Source organism: Silene latifolia, unplaced genomic scaffold (genome assembly GCF_048544455.1).
Source record: "Silene latifolia isolate original U9 population unplaced genomic scaffold, ASM4854445v1 scaffold_106, whole genome shotgun sequence".
Lineage (NCBI taxonomy): Eukaryota > Viridiplantae > Streptophyta > Magnoliopsida > Caryophyllales > Caryophyllaceae > Silene > Silene latifolia.
This window is the reverse complement of record NW_027413125.1, coordinates 2,385,893-2,408,945: the sequence shown is the minus strand read 5'-3', so window position 1 is coordinate 2,408,945 and position 23,053 is coordinate 2,385,893. Positions and strand designations below refer to the sequence as shown.

Here is a 23,053-nt window from a genome sequence, read left to right as displayed (position 1 = left end):
GCAAGTACAATTGTTTAACACAACGAGTCACAAGGACTAATGAACAAGGACAAACGGTTCACACAACGAGTCACAAGGACTAATGAACAATTACAATTGTTTAACACAACGAGTCACAAAGACTATTGAACAAGGACAAATGGTTCACACAACGAGTCACATTTACTAATAAACAAGGACAAATGGTTCACACAACGAGTCACAAGGGCTAATAATCAAGGACAAATGGTTCACACAACGAGTCACATGGACTAAAGGACAAGTACAATTGTTTAACACAAGGAGTCACAAGAACTAATGAACAAGGACAAATGGTTCACACAATGAGTCACATGGACTAATGGACAATTACAACTGTTTAACATAACGAGTCACGAAAACTAATGAACAAGGACAAATAGTTCACACAACGAGTCACAAGGACTAATTGACAAGTACAATTATTTAACACAACGAGTTGCAAGGACTAATGAACAAAGATAAATGGTTCACACAACGAGTCACATGGACTAATGCACAATTACAATTGTTTAACACAACGAGTCACAAGGGCTAATGAACAAGGACAAATGGCTCATACCACGAGTCATATGGACTATTGAACAAATTCAATTGTTTAACACAACTAGTCACAAGGGCTAATGAACAAGGAGAAATGGTTCACACAACGAGTCACATGGACTAATGAATAAGTACAATTGTTTAACACAACGAGTCGCAAGGACTAATGAACAAAGATAAATGGTTCACACAACGAGTCACATTGACTAATGCACAATTACAATTGTTTAACACAACGAGTCACAAGGGCTAATGAACAAGGACAAATGGCTCATACCACGAGTCATATGGACTATTGAACAAATTCAATTGTTTAACACAACGAGTCACAAGGGCTAATGAACATGGAGAAATGGTTAACACAATGAGTCACATGGACTAATGAATAGGTACAATTGTTTAACACAACGAGTCGCAAGGACTAATGAACAAAGATAAATGGTTCACACAACGAGTCACATTGACTAATGCACAATTACAATTGTTTAACACAACGAGTCACAAGGACTAATGAACAAGGACAAATGGTTCACACCACGAGTCACATGGACTAATGAACAAATACAATTGTTTAACACACGGAGTCACAAGGACTAATGAACAATAACAAATGGTTCACACAACGGGTCACATTTACTAATAAACAAGGACAAATGGATCACACAATGAGTCACAAAAGCTAATGAATAAGGACAAATGGTTCACACAACGAATCACATGGACTAATGAACAAGTACAATTGTTTAACACAACGAGTCACAAGGACTAATGAACAAGGACAAATAGTTCACACAACGAGTCACATGGACTAATGAACTAGTCTAATTGTTTAACACAACAAGTCACAAGAACTAATGAACAAGGACAAATGGTTCACACAACGAGTCACATGTACTAATGAACAATTACAATTGTTTAACATAACGAGTCACAAAGACTAATGAACAAGGACAAATGGTTCACACAACGAGTCACATTTACTAATAAACAAGGATAAATTGTTCACACAACGAGTCACAAGGGCTAATGAACAAGGACAAATAGTTCACACAACGAGTCACATGGACTAGTGAACATGTACAATTATTTTAACACAACGAGTCACAAGGACTAAAGAACAAGGACAAATGGTTTACACAACGAGTCGCAAGGACTAATGAACGAGGACAAATGGTTCACCCAACGAGTTACATGGACAAGTGAACAAGTACAATTGTTTAACACAACAAGTGACAAGGTCAATGAACAAGGACTAATGGTTTACACAACATGTCACAAGGAATAATGAACATGGACAAATGGTTCAAACGAGGCACTTGGACTAATGAACAAGTATAATTTTTTAACACAACGAGTCACAAGGACTAATGAACAAGGACAAATAGTTCACACAACGAGTCACTTGGACTAAAGAACAAGTATAATTGTTTAACACAACTAGTGACAAGACCTAATGAACAAGGACAAATGGATCACACAACGAGTCACATGGTGTAATGAACATGTACAATTGTTTAACACAACGAGTCACAAGGAGTAATGAACAAGGACAATTGGTTCGCACAACGTGTCACATGGAAAAATAAACAAGTACAATTGTTTAACACAACGAGTCCCAAGGACTAATGAACAAGGACAAACAGTTCACACAACGAGTCACTTGGACTAAAGAACAAGTATAATTGTTTAACACAACAAGTGACAAGACCTAATGAACAAGGACAAATGGTTCACACAACGAGTCACATGGACTAAAGAACAAGTACAATTGTTTAACACAAGGAGTCACAAGAACTAATGAACAAGGACAAATGGTTCACACAACGAGTCACATGGACTAATGGACAATTACAACTGTTTAACATAACGAGTCACGAAGACAAATGAACAAGAACAAATAGTTCACACAACGAGTCACAAGGACTAATTGACAAGTACAATTGTTTAACACAACGAGTCGCAAGGATTAATGAACAAAGATAAATGGTTTACACAACGAGTCACATGGACTAATGCACAATTACAATTTTTTAAAACAACGAGTCACAAGGGCTAATGAACAAGGACAAATGGCTCATACCACGAGTCATAAGGACTAATGAACAAATTCAATTGTTTAACACAACGGCAGTCACAAGGGCTACTTGAACAAGGAGAAATGGTTCACACAACGAGTCACATGGACTAATGAATAAGTACAATTGTTTAACACAACGAGTCGCAAGGACTAATGAACAAAGATAAATGGTTCACACAACGAGTCACATGGACTAATGCACAATTACAATTGTTTAACACAACGAGTCACAAGGACTAATAAACAAGGACAAATGGCTCACACCACGAGTCACATGGACTAATGAACAAATACAATTGTTAAACACAACGAGTCACAAGGGCTAACGAACAAGGACAAATGGTTCACACAACGAGTCACATGGACTAATGAACAAGTACAATTGTTTAACACACGGAGTCACAAGGACTAATGAACAAGAACAAATGGTTCACACAACGAGTCGCATTTACTAATAAACAAGGACAAATGGATCACACAATGAGTCACAAAAGCTAATGAATAAGGACAAATGGTTCACACAACGAATCACATGGACTAATGAACAAGTACAATCAACGAGTCATAAGGACTAATGAACAAGGACAAATGGTTTACACAACGAGTCACAACGACTAATGAACGAGGACAAATAGTTCACCCAACGAGTCACATGGACAAGTGAACAAGTACAATTGTTTAACACAACAAGTCACAAGGACTAATGAACAAGGACAAATGGTTTACACAACATGTCACAAGGACTAATGAACATGGACAAATGGTTCAAACGAGGCACTTGGACTAATGAACAAGTATAATTGTTTAACACAACGAGTCACAAGGACTAATGAACAAGGACAAATAGTTCACACAACGAGTCACTTGAACTAAAGAACAAGTATAATTGTTTAACACAACGAGTGACAAGACCTAATGAACAAGGACAAATGGTTTACACAACGAGTCACAAGGACTAATGAACGAGGAGAAACGGTTCACCCAACGAGTCAAATGGACTAATGAGCAAGTACAATTGTTTAACACAACGAGTCACAAGGACTAATGAACAAGGACAAACGGTTCACACAACGAGTCACAAGGACTAATGAACAATTACAATTGTTTAACACAACGAGTCACAAAGACTATTGAACAAGGACAAATGGTTCACACAACGAGTCACATTTACTAATAAACAAGGACAAATGGTTCACACAACGAGTCACAAGGGCTAATAATCAAGGACAAATGGTTCACACAACGAGTCACATGGACTAAAGGACAAGTACAATTGTTTAACACAAGGAGTCACAAGAACTAATGAACAAGGACAAATGGTTCACACAATGAGTCACATGGACTAATGGACAATTACAACTGTTTAACATAACGAGTCACGAAAACTAATGAACAAGGACAAATAGTTCACACAACGAGTCACAAGGACTAATTGACAAGTACAATTATTTAACACAACGAGTTGCAAGGACTAATGAACAAAGATAAATGGTTCACACAACGAGTCACATGGACTAATGCACAATTACAATTGTTTAACACAACGAGTCACAAGGGCTAATGAACAAGGACAAATGGCTCATACCACGAGTCATATGGACTATTGAACAAATTCAATTGTTTAACACAACTAGTCACAAGGGCTAATGAACAAGGAGAAATGGTTCACACAACGAGTCACATGGACTAATGAATAAGTACAATTGTTTAACACAACGAGTCGCAAGGACTAATGAACAAAGATAAATGGTTCACACAACGAGTCACATTGACTAATGCACAATTACAATTGTTTAACACAACGAGTCACAAGGGCTAATGAACAAGGACAAATGGCTCATACCACGAGTCATATGGACTATTGAACAAATTCAATTGTTTAACACAACGAGTCACAAGGGCTAATGAACATGGAGAAATGGTTAACACAATGAGTCACATGGACTAATGAATAGGTACAATTGTTTAACACAACGAGTCGCAAGGACTAATGAACAAAGATAAATGGTTCACACAACGAGTCACATTGACTAATGAACAATTACAATTGTTTTAACACAACGAGTCACAAGGACTAATGAACAAGGACAAATGGTTCACACCACGAGTCACATGGACTAATGAACAAATACAATTGTTTAACACACGGAGTCACAAGGACTAATGAACAATAACAAATGGTTCACACAACGGGTCACATTTACTAATAAACAAGGACAAATGGATCACACAATGAGTCACAAAAGCTAATGAATAAGGACAAATGGTTCACACAACGAATCACATGGACTAATGAACAAGTACAATTGTTTAACACAACGAGTCACAAGGACTAATGAACAAGGACAAATAGTTCACACAACGAGTCACATGGACTAATGAACTAGTCTAATTGTTTAACACAACAAGTCACAAGAACTAATGAACAAGGACAAATGGTTCACACAACGAGTCACATGTACTAATGAACAATTACAATTGTTTAACATAACGAGTCACAAAGACTAATGAACAAGGACAAATGGTTCACACAACGAGTCACATTTACTAATAAACAAGGATAAATTGTTCACACAACGAGTCACAAGGGCTAATGAACAAGGACAAATAGTTCACACAACGAGTCACATGGACTAGTGAACATGTACAATTATTTTAACACAACGAGTCACAAGGACTAAAGAACAAGGACAAATGGTTTACACAACGAGTCGCAAGGACTAATGAACGAGGACAAATGGTTCACCCAACGAGTTACATGGACAAGTGAACAAGTACAATTGTTTAACACAACAAGTGACAAGGTCAATGAACAAGGACTAATGGTTTACACAACATGTCACAAGGAATAATGAACATGGACAAATGGTTCAAACGAGGCACTTGGACTAATGAACAAGTATAATTTTTTAACACAACGAGTCACAAGGACTAATGAACAAGGACAAATAGTTCACACAACGAGTCACTTGGACTAAAGAACAAGTATAATTGTTTAACACAACTAGTGACAAGACCTAATGAACAAGGACAAATGGATCACACAACGAGTCACATGGTGTAATGAACATGTACAATTGTTTAACACAACGAGTCACAAGGAGTAATGAACAAGGACAATTGGTTCGCACAACGTGTCACATGGAAAAATAAACAAGTACAATTGTTTAACACAACGAGTCCCAAGGACTAATGAACAAGGACAAACAGTTCACACAACGAGTCACTTGGACTAAAGAACAAGTATAATTGTTTAACACAACAAGTGACAAGACCTAATGAACAAGGACAAATGGTTCACACAACGAGTCACATGGACTAAAGAACAAGTACAATTGTTTAACACAAGGAGTCACAAGAACTAATGAACAAGGACAAATGGTTCACACAACGAGTCACATGGACTAATGGACAATTACAACTGTTTAACATAACGAGTCACGAAGACAAATGAACAAGAACAAATAGTTCACACAACGAGTCACAAGGACTAATTGACAAGTACAATTGTTTAACACAACGAGTCGCAAGGATTAATGAACAAAGATAAATGGTTTACACAACGAGTCACATGGACTAATGCACAATTACAATTTTTTAAAACAACGAGTCACAAGGGCTAATGAACAAGGACAAATGGCTCATACCACGAGTCATAAGGACTAATGAACAAATTCAATTGTTTAACACAACGAGTCACAAGGGCTACTGAACAAGGAGAAATGGTTCACACAACGAGTCACATGGACTAATGAATAAGTACAATTGTTTAACACAACGAGTCGCAAGGACTAATGAACAAAGATAAATGGTTCACACAACGAGTCACATGGACTAATGCACAATTACAATTGTTTAACACAACGAGTCACAAGGACTAATAAACAAGGACAAATGGCTCACACCACGAGTCACATGGACTAATGAACAAATACAATTGTTAAACACAACGAGTCACAAGGGCTAACGAACAAGGACAAATGGTTCACACAACGAGTCACATGGACTAATGAACAAGTACAATTGTTTAACACACGGAGTCACAAGGACTAATGAACAAGAACAAATGGTTCACACAACGAGTCGCATTTACTAATAAACAAGGACAAATGGATCACACAATGAGTCACAAAAGCTAATGAATAAGGACAAATGGTTCACACAACGAATCACATGGACTAATGAACAAGTACAATCAACGAGTCATAAGGACTAATGAACAAGGACAAACGGTTCACACAACGAGTCACAAGGACTATTGAACAATTACAATTGTTTAACACAATGAGTAACAAAGACTATTGAACAAGGACAAATGGTTCACACAACGAGTCACATGGACTAATGAACTAGTCTAATTGTTTAACACAAGAAGTCACAAGAATTAATGAACAAGGACAAATGGTTCACACAACGAGTCACATGGACTAATGAACAATTACAATTGTTTAACATAACGAGTCACGAAGACTAATGAACAAGGACAAATGGTTCACACAACGAGTCACATTTACTAATAAACAAGGATAAATTGTTCACACAACGAGTCACAAGGGCTAATGAACAAGGACAAATAGTTCACACAACGAGTCACATGGACTAGTGAACAAGTACAATTGTTTAACACAACGAGTCACAAGGACTAATGAACAAGGACAAATAGTTCACACAACGAGTCACATGGACTAATGAACTAGTCTAATTGTTTAACACAACAAGTCACAAGAACTAATGAACAAGGACAATGGTTCACACAACGAGTCACATGTACTAATGAACAATTACAATTGTTTAACATAACGAGTCACAAAGACTAATGAACAAGGACAAATGGTTCACACAACGAGTCACATTTACTAATAAACAAGGATAAATTGTTCACACAACGAGTCACAAGGGCTAATGAACAAGGACAAATAGTTCACACAACGAGTCACATGGACTAGTGAACATGTACAATTATTTTAACACAACGAGTCACAAGGACTAAAGAACAAGGACAAATGGTTTACACAACGAGTCGCAAGGACTAATGAACGAGGACAAATGGTTCACCCAACGAGTCACATGGACAAGTGAACAAGTACAATTGTTTGACACAACAAGTGACAAGGACTAATGAACAAGGACAAATGGTTTACACAACATGTCACAAGGACTAATGAACATGGACAAATGGTTCAAACGAGGCACTTGGACTAATGAACAAGTATAATTTTTTAACACAACGAGTCACAAGGACTAATGAACAAGGACAAATAGTTCACACAACGAGTCACTTGGACTAAAGAACAAGTATAATTGTTTAACACAACTAGTGACAAGACCTAATGAACAAGGACAAATGGATCACACAACGAGTCACATGGTGTAATGAACATGTACAATTGTTTAACACAACGAGTCACAAGGAGTAATGAACAAGGACAATTGGTTCGCACAACGTGTCACATGGAAAAATGAACAAGTACAATTGTTTAACACAACGAGTCCCAAGGACTAACGAACAAGGACAAATGGCTCATACCACGAGTCATAAGGACTAATGAACAAATTCAATTGTTTAACACAACGAGTCACAAGGGCTAATGAACAAGGAGAAATGGTTCACACAATGAGTCACATGGACTAATGAATAAGTACAATTGTTTAACACAACGAGTCGCAAGGACTAATGAACAAAGATAAATGGTTCACACAACGAGTCACATGGACTAATGCACAATTACAATTGTTTAACACAACGAGTCACAAGGACTAATAAACAAGGACAAATGGCTCACACCACGAGTCACATGGACTAATGAACAAATACAATTGTTAAACACAACGAGTCACAAGGGCTAACGAACAAGGACAAATGGTTCACACAACGAGTCACATGGACTAATGAACAAGTACAATTGTTTAACACACGGAGTCACAAGGACTAATGAACAAGAACAAATGGTTCACACAACGAGTCACATTTACTAATAAACAAGGACAAATGGATCACACAATGAGTCACAAAAGCTAATGAATAAGGACAAATGGTTCACACAACGAATCACATGGACTAATGAACAAGTACAATCAACGAGTCATAAGGACTAATGAACAAGGACAAACGGTTCACACAACGAGTCACAAGGACTATTGAACAATTACAATTGTTTAACACAACGAGTAACAAAGACTATTGAACAAGGACAAATGGTTCACACAACGAGTCACATGGACTAATGAACTAGTCTAATTGTTTAACACAAGAAGTCACAAGAATTAATGAACAAGGACAAATGGTTCACACAACGAGTCACATGGACTAATGAACAATTACAATTGTTTAACATAACGAGTCACGAAGACTAATGAACAAGGACAAATGGTTCACACAACGAGTCACATTTACTAATAATCAAGGATAAATTGTTCACACAACGAGTCACAAGGGCTAATGAACAAGGACAAATAGTTCACACAACGAGTCACATGGACTAGTGAACAAGTAAAATTATTTTAACACAATGAGTCACAAGGACTAAAGAACAAGGACAAATGGTTTACACAACGAGTCACAACGACTAATGAACGAGGACAAATAGTTCACCCAACGAGTCACATGGACAAGTGAACAAGTACAATTGTTTAACACAACAAGTCACAAGGACTAATGAACAAGGACAAATGGTTTACACAACGAGTCACAAGGACTAATGAACGAGGACAAACGGTTCACCCAACGAGTCAAATGGACTAATGAGCAAGTACAATTGTTTAACACAACGAGTCACAAGGACTAATGAACAAGGACAAACGGTTCACACAACGAGTCACAAGGACAAATGAACAATTACAATTGTTTAACACAACGAGTCACAAAGACTATTGAACAAGGACAAATGGTTCACACAACGAGTCACATTTACTAATAAACAAGGACAAATGGTTCACACAACGAGTCACAAGGGCTAATGAACAAGGACAAATGGTTCACACAACGAGTCACATGGACTAAAGAACAAGTACAATTGTTTAACACAAGGAGTCACAAGAACTAATGAACAAGGACAAATGGTTCACACAATGAGTCACATGGACTAATGGACAATTAAAACTGTTTAACATAACGAGTCACGAAAACTAATGAACAAGTACAAATAGTTCACACAACGAGTCACAAGGACTAATTCACAAGTATAATTGTTTAACACAACGAGTCGCAAGGACTAATGAACAAAGATAAATGGTTCACACAACGAGTCACATGGACTAATGCACAATTACAATTGTTTAACACACGGAGTCACAAGGACTAATGAACAAGAATAAATGGTTCACACAACGAGTCACATTTATAAACAAGGACAAATGGATCACACAATGAGTCACAAAAGCTAATGAATAAAGACAAATGGTTCACACAACGAATCACATGGACTAATGAACAAGTACAATCAACGAGTCATAAGGACTAATGAACAAGGACAAACGGTTCACACAACGAGTCACAAAGACTATTGAACAATTACAATTGTTTAACACAACGAGTAACAAAGACTATCGAACAAGGACAAATGGTTCACACAACGAGTCACATGGACTAATGAACTAGTCTAATTGTTTAACACAAGAAGTCACAAGAATTAATGAACAAGGACAAATGGTTCACACAACGAGTCACATGGACTAATGAACAATTACAATTGTTTAACATAACGAGTCACGAAGACTAATGAACAAGGACAAATGGTTCACACAACGAGTCACATTTACTAATAAACAAGGATAAATTGTTCACACAACGAGTCACAAGGGCTAATGAACAAGGACAAATAGTTCACACAACGAGTCACATGGACTAGTGAACAAGTACAATTGTTTAACACAACGAGTCACAAGGACTAATGAGCAAGGACAAATAGTTCACACAACGAGTCACATGGACTAATGAACTAGTCTAATTGTTTAACACAACAAGTCACAAGAACTAATGAACAAGGACAAATGGTTCACACAACGAGTCACATGTACTAATGAACAATTACAATTGTTTAACATAACGAGTCACAAAGACTAATGAACAAGGACAAATGGTTCACACAACGAGTTACATTTACTAATAAACAAGGATAAATTGTTCACACAACGAGTCACAAGGGCTAATGAACAAGGACAAATAGTTCACACAACGAGTCACATGGACTAGTGAACATGTACAATTATTTTAACACAACGAGTCACAAGGACTAAAGAACAAGGACAAATGGTTTACACAACGAGTCGCAAGGACTAATGAACGAGGATAAATGGTTCACCCAACGAGTCACATGGACAAGTGAACAAGTACAATTGTTTAACACAACAAGTGACAAGGACTAATGAACAAGGACAAATGGTTTACACAACATGTCACAAGGACTAATGAACATGGACAAATGGTTCAAACGAGGCACTTGGACTAATGAACAAGTATAATTTTTTAACACAACGAGTCACAAGGACTAATGAACAAGGACAAATGGTTCACACAATGAGTCACATGGACTAATGGACAATTAAAACTGTTTAACATAACGAGTCACGAAAACTAATGAACAAGGACAAATAGTTCACACAACGAGTCACATGGACTAATGAACAATTACAATTGTTTTACATAACGAGCCACGAAGACTAATGAACAAGGACAAATGGTTCACACAACGAGTCACATTTACTAATAAACAAGGATAAATTGTTCACACAACGAGTCACAAGGGCTAATGAACAAGGACAAATAGTTCACAAAACGAGTCACATGGACTAGTGAACAAGTACAATTATTTTAACACAACGAGTCACAAGGACTAAAGAACAAGGACAAATGGTTTACACAACGAGTCACAAGGACTAATGAACGAGGACAATGTTGGAATATGTGTCCTCCGACAATAATGCGATCACGACTGTTGATCATGATGATCACATGTTTAAATCTCATTATAAAGAATACAATTGGGAAGAAATATTGTTATTCTTGTCAACTGGTCAACATATATCGGTAATGATTGGTGACTAGAGTTTGACATTACCGTGCGATCGACGGTGGTGATCAGTTGACCCCTAGGTCATACCTATAGGGCAACACTCTTAATTGATTATTTAATTGATCGTATAACGTTACGAGTTAATTAAATTATTTGAAAATTGACGGACAATTTTGGAAGTAAAATTTACGTATCATATTGAAATATGATTAAATGAGATACGATCTGAGTAATCGAATTGTATCATTACTCGGATGAAATTATTGTTTAAAGAAACAATCGGAATTGAATGAATTATTATAAATACAATCTGTTGTGATTTATAAATGGTATTTTTAATGTGACGTATTTTTAATATGACGTATTTTTAATATGACGTATTTTTAATTACTAAGTCGATTTTTGTATGTGACGTATTTTTAATACGTTGATTTTTAATATGTTAAAAATTGCATGACAAATTTATGTGACATATGACATGTGACATATTGACAATTGACAAAAATAAAATGGATTACTTGTTATCCATGTGTGCCGAAATTAGGGTAAGAAATAGGCTAATATTGTGTTTGATTAAGATAATGGAAACATAATGATTACCTACTATTTAGCCATGCAAACCTAATGTTTATTGTTAAGAGCAACAATTGCATGCATTGGCTCCCCAAAAAGCCCCCCTTCCACCCGGTTTTGAGAAGGCAAAAACCATCATGGTTTTTTCATAATTTTACCTAATAATATACAAAATGTTGTGTAACACAATTCATTCCATCACTCATCCAAAAATTAGTATTCTAGAGAGAAAAATAAATCTCTTCTTCTTCTCTCTATAAACCGAAAATATTAAGTGTATTATAATATTTTTGGGTCAATTTTTTTTAGATTAATATTGTACTAGTTCTCTTAATATTAATCTTAATTAAGAGAAAGCTTTGGGTATTAATCCTAAGGAGAGATCCTACACTTGGATCTTGGTTCTTCCATCTTAGGATAGCACAAGAACAAAAGAAAAGGAGATTTCTTTTGTGCTCATAAAACCGAAATCACCAATGTAAGAACATGATTTCTCCTCTATTTTATTATATTGTTTGCATGCATAAAATCCATTTTTAATTTTATGACAAATTAATTAAGACATATATGATTATGTTAGTGTATATAGATCTACTTTTCCTTCAATCGGTATCAAGAGCCACGGTTGTTTGTATGCTAATCGGTTAAAAGTTTTTCCGAGTTATAAGAATAACAAATAAAACTTGTAAAATTTGTGTTATTATGATATATCACGAAATTAATTCATGCATGTTAATATTTCTGGTCCTAAAATGTTTTAGGATATTTTGGTTAATTTTACGGATTTTTATTGTTCATATTATACATTAATGGCATTTAAATATGATTTTATGAGTAAAAATGTCATTTTTGGTCTAAAATTAGCTATACTTCGAATTTTCAGTTGATTTTTGGATATGTTGTCACATATATTATTTTGAGATAACCTGTAAATTTTCATAATTTTTGGACTTGTTATGCTCGAAAAATGGATTTTTCATTATTAAATCAGGATTTAGGTGAAAAATAGGTTAATATGAGTTAAATTTCGAATCTGGTCATAGAAAATTAATATGTTGTCTCATGCAATTTAACAAGATGTGTGTAAAATAATTGGCTATAAAGAAGTCTTTTTGCATGATTTATGGATTTTTGAAGAAAAATAGCATAAATAGTGACATTATTAGTGAAAAATTAATAAAACATAATCTATGACTTAGGAAAAACGTCCAATGTTGCCTTTTATTATCTTTTTCAGATCTAAAATTGAAAAGTTAATGAATATAATTTTTCCATGTTTTTATGATTATTTTATTAAAAATCGATAAACCGCAACATTGTTTTTCCGGAAAAAAATTTCGAAATTTTTAACCTAGTTTTTTGAACATTATGAGTGTCATGGTATTTTTCCAGAATGTTCATAAGTTTAAATTTCAAATTTTGAATTTATTTGAAATTTTGTGATTTATTTGAAGTTTATAGCTTATTTTTGTAATTTTCGGTCCATTTATGAACAATTTTATAAAATATGGGTTAATTATGGTCAAATTATTAGTGAAGACTAAATTTTGAGTCCTAAGAGGTTAGGGTAATTAACTTATGCATAAATATGAGTTTATGTATTTTGTGATTATAAAAATGATGAAATCACGCAAATCCGTAAAAACCGAGTAATATACGATATTGGCTAATTAAAGGCGATTTAGCATAAAATTGAGCATGTTCATACATATTATAATGCTGCATTTTCTTTATGATTGTCATAATTTTAATTTATGTAATTTTTGAATTATGTAATTTTACTTAGTATGGCCTTAGATTTTAATTGGTATTTCCCGAAATGTATGAGAATATCGATTCGGTTGTAATTTTATTGTGATCTCATATCACCGTTTTTTAATTTAATAGATTTATTTTATTTTAGTTACAAATGTATAATAGGAAATTATGTAATTTATTATGTAATTTTATTCATTCCGGAGTTCCCAAAGACGGATTTCTTCAAGAATGGCAATACATAAAGACGGTGTTACCTCGAGATGCGTGCCACAACCGAAGTTCCAGGGACCAATGGAGTTGGTTTCCGAATATGTAATAGTTAAATAGTTTTTCTATTTTAGGAAAGGCCATGCTAGGATTTATTTATCTTTATGCTTGCATTTTATTTTATGTCACATGCATCGCTAAATCGCCATAACTAAAACATGCATCCTTCTTTATCGAGTTTATCGACCGTGTCAATTAGAATTATCGTAGTTCACCGCTTTAGTTCACTTAAAACGTGATAGATAATAAATTGACATGACCTCTCGCTAAAACAATCAATTGAGACATAGCCTTACCAAATAGTAGAAACCATGAAAACCTATTTCGCGAGGGAGTGCACTCGGCCCTACCGGGGTACAAACCTTGTTACGTAGGAGAAGTGGGTGATGAGTGTTAATCCAGCGAGTTCATGTTAATGAGGGTTTCATCGGCCATACCGTGCCCAAGTTGATGTGGATTTGGATCATGGACACATTTATTCGAAATTTGGATTGAGCTCAACGGAAGTATTCGCGACCGTAGTTGCATGTGTTCCGGGCTATAGATAATTATTAGAGTAATTTTATCGACCAAGAGTTCTAAAAGTAGAATCGATTAAAACGTTAATCCACCGAGTTATATTGATAAAGGTTTCATCGGCCATACCGTGCCTAAGTCGATATGAATTTGGGTCTTGGAATCATTTATCTAGTTAGGTAGAGGTCACTAGAAAAATGCATAAAACTTGTTTAAATCATACATTTTTACAAGTATTATTATTAAAACGACATTTGTTTTACTCCTTATATTTTGTTTTGTAGACCACTTCTTTTTCATAACAAATGGCAACACCAACACCAACTCCTAATGCCACACCTCTCGCTAGTTCATCTTGGCTCCGATCCTTTATGGATCGATGTAAACTTGAAAAGAATGGGTCAAATTTCTCCGATTGGGATGCCCAACTCAAATTAGCCGCCGAAGGTGACGACAAGCTTCGTTACCTTACCGAGGCCTCTCCACCCGAACCCTCCACTAGGTCCACCGCGGCCACTAGGGAAGCATATGAGGCTTACCAAAAGGAGTCCGCCGCAATGAAAAATGTCTTGATATTTGCGATGGAGGCGGACCTCCAAAGGAGAGCCTTTAAAATGGGCAATGCTAATGAGATTTACTCCAAACTTGTGACCATGTTTTCACAAACTCCGCGGATCGTCCAATATGAGGCGGCCGCGGCATTCTTTGATCTCGACTTCAAAGAGGGCCAAAAGGTTAGCCCTCATGTGCTCAAACTATTGGAGCTTGTCGAGACCTTGAAAATTCAAAAGGTTGAAATCCCCAAAGAACTCATCGTAGATAGGATTCTACACTCCTTGTCCAAAGTCAAGGCATATGTGCAATTCCGGGTGAATTTTAACATGCAAGACAAGGACGTGTCTCTTGAGGAGTTGCACAAGTTACTTGTGCAAGCCGAGAGGGACATGGGGTTAAATGTGAACCCTCCCAAGGATGTGCTTAACATAAGCACTAAGAGTAAGGGGAAGTTCAAGAAGAATGGGAGAAAGGGCAAGAAGCTAGCTCCCACTTTCACCAAAGCTAAGACTTGTGAAGCTAGCACCTCAAAGATCAAGAAGGGTCCTCTTGACAAATGCCATTATTGTAATGGTATGGGACATTGGAAAAGAAATTGTTCCAAATACCTTGGTGATATCAAAGTGGAAAGATTACTCCAAAGAGGTAAATGACTATCCTTCTTTTATGTTTCTAATTCAACTATGGTAATATGATGCAAAGTTGTGATAATGTATCTCCCTTTTTATTGTAAATAGGGCCTCCACCAAGCAAAGACAAGGGAAAGGAAAAGCAAGCATAAGAAACCATCGAGAAGCTAGGGATAGCTTTTATGGAGCTTTGCTTTTCATTGTCTTATTTTAAGTTATGATTTGGATTTTAGAACTTTAAGTTTCCGTGTTCGACATGGAAAAGTATTTTGGATAATGAGTTGTATTTTGGATAATGGTGACTTGGTTTGCAACCCAAGTCACCCGTTTTATCATTTATCCTTTTATGTTCTAAAATTCATCTTTAAATGCTTGCATCTTGAAACATAAGATTATTCACTTAAAGTGATCTAATAGACAAACATAATGACGGGTTTCATTATATGTCCACATGCTTAAGGCGTGTGTATGATCATTTATAAAGCGATTTTGAGTCTATGAACTCTCTTAAAGGAATGTCAATCACCAAGTACACATATGAAATCAATAACTATTTGTCTATCTATGAGATAGTTCTCCTTATACTTCAACATCATTAATTTGTGTCTCATATGCTATCTTTGAATCTATAGTGTATTTATTCTAAAGATAGAGTGGGAGAAAAATGAGGACACAACACACAAGGCAAACATAAAATTGTGTACTTGTGTAAATGAAGATCTACGCAAGAGAGAATGATTTGAATGAGGTATAACTATTTACATAGTATGCCGAATAGATGAGATCTATAGTCTCATGTTAGCTCTATATGACTAAAGAGACCAAGTGAAGTAATCATAAGAGTATATTCTCAAGATAACTACACGAGGAGACCAAAAGAAAGTTTTGGAAGAAAAATGACTAATGTAAAGTCTTAACAAGTTTTTTTGACTAAGTTTATGAAATATTTGACCAATAGTTTCAACCTTGAGATTTACTTAAGAGCCTAAATAAATCAAAGTTACATACTAGTTATGATCGAGTTGCATAGATTGATATACCGATATCTTCAATGGCCAAAGTTTTAACCACACAAATGTCATTGCTTAACCTCATTATGAAATGGTTAAACCTCCTTCCAAAAGGGTATTTGCGAAGGACGTATTCTGGATATTATTTATATTTGAATAATGACATTGCTACACATCATTATGACATGAGTGTGTTGGAGATTTAAAATCTCTTTCCGTAAGGTTAAGATGAGACCACTTAAAAATAGGTATTTTGAAAGGATATGATGGGAACATATATGGTTTTATCCTAACAACTTGGCAATGTAATTTATATTTCAATTCTTGATAAATTTCGATTGAGAAGCCAATTTCGAAATGTGTAGAATTGAGTGGGAGTTAGGAAATTCTCATGTGAAGACATGGAATTTAGTGGGAGCTATCATCCTTTGAATGTTTACAACTCATCACTCATTAAAGAATGACGAGCTAATACCTTCTTTCATAAAGAAGCTTTTGAGTTTTCAATTCTGGATGAAAATGGACTATGATGAATCCAATTACATCAAGGGATGTTGGATTAGTATTAAGAGATACACATCGTATCAACATTCACAAAGGTTATTCATGTAGATGAAAATGGAATTACCATTAGCAGTCATGGTCGTTCATTGAACCTATGAACGGTTGATCTCATGATTATTAGTAACTAATGTTTCCGCCATTAGAATAATCATGTACATGTCCAATTATGAATCATATGCATAATGTAACACCCCGTATTTTATTAAGTTGGATAAAATTATTTTAATTGCTACTTTGTATTTAATTACGTTGGTTAACGATTTATATATTTATTTTCTCAGCTAATTAATTAATTTTATTATAATTCGTTACGTTAAATTTTAATAATCGTTAATAAATTATGTTCCTTTTACGAGTCCTTTATGAAAGTCGGCCCTTAGTGGATTCAAAACGGATTTAGGAAAAGTCATCCAATTAGCTATTTTGAGTTATTTTGCTAAGTTATCAAATTTCGTTAAACTCCGCTAATTTAGTAAAAATCGTTAATAACTCCGTTTCGAATCGAATTCCTATTATTTCCGTTAGCTGGCTGAGTTTATTATATTTTCACTCATTAAATTTATTTATTATTGACTCCGTTTTATTACTGAAACTTTTACTAAAACCGATTTTATTAACTCGAGACGGTTTTAAAAACTAGCGAAATTTCTTAACGATGAAGAAACGTACGTATAATAAATAGCTAGCTAGCTAGCTGCTCCCTCTTTTTCTCACGCACCCCCTTCTTATCCCTTCTTATCCCTTCTTTCCTCTTCTTCTTTTGTCTTTCCTGCGTGAAACAAGAGCAACAACAACGAAACACAAGCAGCTCCGTACCGCCATTTTTCGTCCCTTCAAAACCAAGATCTCTCCCTTATTTCTCAACCAAACTCCATTATTTTTGTACCATTAGCTTCCTCGTCCTTTCCTCGTTCTTTTAAGGTAAGAAATCTTCTATTTTGTAGAAGTTCGAAAATACCGTCTTAAATGACAACTCGATTTCTTGTCTTAATTAACTCGTTTTTCCTCCTTTTTAGTTGAAGACTGAAGAAAGGCTCGTGCTTTGGACGTTTTTACTCGGGAATTCGAGAGTTAAAGGTAACGGTGATAGGTTACTCGAATTATTTATAATACTAGATATTATATTTTCTATTGTTAAGTAAGTTATTTATGAGATGGGTTAAGTTTTGGGTTGATTATTTAAGATGCGTGAATTACGGTACATATTAGTTGGGTTAGCAATCAGATGATTTTGGTTAGAATCCGTTTATGCGTATGAGTTACTTGTTTACTAATTAATCATGCGGTGGAATTGATAATGGTAATGATTATGGTGGGCGAGTGGCATGTTACATTGGCGCTAGTTAACTACATGGTTTTGATTTTGTTATATGAAGAGATCAGAGTGGTTATTATATTTGGTAACTACTACCAATATTTGAATTGAGGTTGGATTATATGTTGAGCTATGCTTTAGTATTTGTGTAATCATTGTCGTTTCCTTTCACCTTGACTCGTGGGTGAGTAGCTTAGAGTTATACTCTAAATGTTGAGCAATTCCTTTAATGGAATATTTGACAATATCGATATTGAAATTGAGATGGAAATCTGGTTACTATGGAGTATTATTTTATGAGACGGAGTAATGAGTAGGACGGAGTAATGAGAGAGATGGGGTAGAGAGTTGAGATTGAATTAATTATTGGGACGAGAGTGACTATTATAAGGTTGGCCTAGCAGTGGCCTGGCCGTGGCCTAGGCAGTGGCCTGGCTAAGTCGCGAGTTTGGGCCGTACCTATAAATTGTTTTGACGCTAGTTTGGTTTATTTAAGATATAATTAAATTAATTTCCGTCTCATATTTTATATAACGATAATTAGTTAATATCGTCCTTTCACATAATTATTTTAGGTGACTCATATGTGGTTGAAGATGAAGAGTAATTTTGGGTTTTAGAAGCTTTCTCAAGTTTATTGCTTGTCTCTTCGCTAGTTTAAGGTAACATATTTCGAGTTACTCGACGAATAAATGTCACATTCTTTGCTTTTTGTATGATTTTGTGAATGTTATTTGAGTGGTTTATTTCACATGATTATATGGGTTAAATTCATGTCTTTTGTAAGTTTAAGTTCACATGTTAGTATGGAAATGAAATGGGAATGATTAATTGATGCTTAAAACGATGTTAAAATGAACAAAAACGGAGAAACGGAGGGATTGGGGTGGCGGCCCAATTGGCCCAGCAGGCCCGGCAGGCCCATGCAGGCCCACGGCAGCCCTGGGTTGGCCCGGGTCGGCCCGTTGCTTGTTTTCGCGATTTTTCATGCGTTGTTCGTCGTTTCGGGTTTATTAATGTTATATTTAGTATAAGTAACATATGGGTAATCTTATGAAATGAATAATGTTAGTAGTAAATATAATGTTGATGGTAAAATTATTTTTATATTGGTAGTTTGCACATGTTAGGAGAGGTTATGATATGAAATTGTAATGAATATGCTTGAAATGAATTTTATAGCGATAATTGCAATGTTTGGATGATTATGCCGAAAATTGAGCCCTTAGTCCCTTTGACTGAATCGATGTCAGTCAATTGTGTGATTGGTCAGCCGTGATTGAACCCGTACCTGTCGCAGGGCTGGGGTTACGGGTAAAAATTCGGTTGGATGAAATTGTTGTGTGAATTGGATAATTGGCCTTATTCTTGTTTTAGGCCATTTATTATGTTTTTAATTCACATGTGTTGTTGGTTGATTTGAATGGTTTCTAATATTGTAAAAACGGCCCTAGATTTCCTGAAACCTTTAATATTGTTAATATTGCTTGAAATGGAATTGGTATTGAATACTTCTTGCAGGTTGTTGTATTTGTCATAGATAGGTCTTTATAGTCTTTGACGAGTATATGTTCACTGCTTAATAGCCTTTGTGTTCCTGACTTGGTGGGTTTATATCCAAGTTGGGGCATGACCTCGTTACTTATTTTGAGAGTAAGTGGTCAGCTTAAGTACTAGCCAACCCTTTGGTGGACTCCTTAGGGTACTCACATGGTTTTATAAAATTGTGGGTCTTGGGTGCGGTGGTGTGTATCCGCATGTCTAGGTCTGCGCAGATTTAGGACTAGGGTTGTGTTGTGTCTTGGCCATGTTTTGATAGAACCTCTGAGCCAAGATACCGGTTCGATTACCTTCCCTACCTCGTGGTATAGACTCGAGTTACAGAGTGACTATTGACCGTGCTAAGAACTTATGCCTGTCTTTGATATATTGCCCTTTCTTGTATGGTGATTTTATGAATTTTAATAGGTGAGATGCAAGCCGGTTACAATTGATAAAGTTTGGATTACTGTTTGTTATATGTTTCACATGGTAGTTTAATTTGGCCAGTTTAGTGTTCATATGTTAGAATACTCGGTAACTAAATTATTTATGATGTTGTTTACATGTTACATTAAATATGACATTTCGTGGCTGGGAGGACTCGAAGTTACTCCCCACTGAATTGTGGCTTTCGTGTTTGTATAAAATGCGATTGACAGGTTGATGATGTTTAGATGGGGTTGATGTAAAATAACTTGGACGAATTAGGTTGAACAGATAGACGGGCTGTTCGGATGCAGAATAGGATAAAATCGGGTAAATCTGACAGTTTGTTGGTCTGTTCGTCTAAGTATTTTAGGATTAACGCAGCGGAATTTAACTAAAACTGTTGTAAAACGTAAAAAGTAACAAAGTAATCGGGATAGTATGGTGAATCTCGCTCTCCGCCTCGCAAGGTACGAACTCGAAACACTCAAATGATCAACCTCGCAAAGAAGATCTAAAAGCCAAAACTCGCAAGCTTTAAAACTCGATTGTTCTCACACAGGGAACGTTTTTTTATTAATCTCATAATCTGAAAAATAAGGTTACAATGAAGTCCTATTTATACTTCTACCTAGCTTGACTAATAAGGTATCTTTCCTAATCCTACTCGACGTCAGAAATCTGACTCGAGATCTAATTCCTTAGCTTTCTCCTCAAGCTATCTACTCCTTCCCTAAACTAACTAGAAAAATTATTAAACTAATAATAATTAAAATACAATCAGATTTAGGGTATTCTAATTAAACTAGGATTAGGAAATAACAAGTTTTCCTAATATGACTAGAATTAGGATAAGCTAACCTTTCCTAATCTTATTCGAAATTAAATAAAATAAGCTAAAATTAACTCTACACGGTTTAGGAAACCGTGTCTCCACAGCTCGGACTTAGAATTCGTGTTACTTCCATGCCAATTAATCCAGCTCCCTTGCTTGTTCACCAAGTAACTCGTGCTTCTTTTTTTGTCCGAGTATGCTCCTGCATCAGGGGTACACGGACGAGCTAGTGAGCAAAAGAACCTTGGACCTAGTTTGGTTATATTTTGTAGTAAACCTTTAAATATATGGTTGTGTTTATATTTTGGAGGGACATATGTCTCCCTCTTTTACTTTGGTTTGTATCACTTTATTCTCGCGACTTTAGCAGTGTTATGTAAATTATTTTGTTACTATTTGCAGGTTTTGGCACTCTTCATTTGGAAATGTTTGTGAATGGTTTAGAAAAGTTTTTAAAATTACAGGTTTTATCTAGTTGAACCAATTACAAACATATCCTGTCAGTTTTTCTGTAGAATTTATGTGTTTATTTAACGCTAAAAATGAGGGTGTCACACATAAGAGCATGATGATGGATGGTAAGCCATAATAGAAACGTCATGAATTCTCAAGTAGAATCCGATGAGCGATTTCAGTGTTTGACGGAATGTTCCATTGTGTGTCAAGAGGTTGCACATATTATAGAAAATCCGAGCACATATAAGGATTTATGAGAATCCCAATTCTTTCAAGCCTAGAAAGAGAAATGAGAAGTTTTGGAAAGATGCTTGGTTGAATAAGAGGTTATTCAAAAATAATCTTTCCTAGTTAAGCTAGGACTTGTGAGAAGTGCTAAGCTAATAATCTTGTCAATTGTTACAAGATTCTACAAAACATATACCTAGTGCATTGTGTGTGGATGGAATACTTGATCAGTACAAGTCATATCATTCATCACAAATTCGGTCGTTATGTGATAGTCGATAAGAAAGTTCTTTCAAGTTAAAGAACCGAAACCAAGGTCGGGAACCTTGATGTGTACTTGGTAAGATTCATGTTATGAGAGAGAACATGAATGTAAAGGAGATTGCAAGTGTAAGAAGTTTGAACACATGGACACATGGGATGTTAAACTTCTATTGCAATCAATAAGTGTTTACATCGACGATATACATCACAAGGTTGTAATATGATATTGACTACCCGAGTGTGATGTCGACATTTGTCGTTTGAGTTATTATTAACTCACCTTGTACATTGTTATATCCAAACGGGTTGTAGAGACAATTGAACCCCGTTAAAGTGAACATGGATTAACATTGTATTTGCCCATAGTTACTTGTATGAGGTGACGTCTCGAAGTGACTAGAGTGTGATGCGATTGATGGCAAGTTCAAGTGCCATAGAGTCATGTGAGATGACTAGTCGATCACAT

At 35.6% G+C, this 23,053-nt stretch overlaps 1 long non-coding RNA gene across 1 annotated transcript; it reads left to right on the top strand.

The window, feature by feature from the left end:
- The first annotated feature begins 18,366 nt into the window (after nucleotides 1-18,366).
- Nucleotides 18,367-19,495, top strand: LOC141637424 (uncharacterized). The gene is made up of 3 exons (XR_012541786.1): nucleotides 18,367-18,442; nucleotides 18,538-18,598; nucleotides 19,412-19,495. It is a non-coding gene; the product is annotated as an uncharacterized LOC141637424 (long non-coding RNA).
- Nucleotides 19,496-23,053: the final 3,558 nt, after the last annotated feature.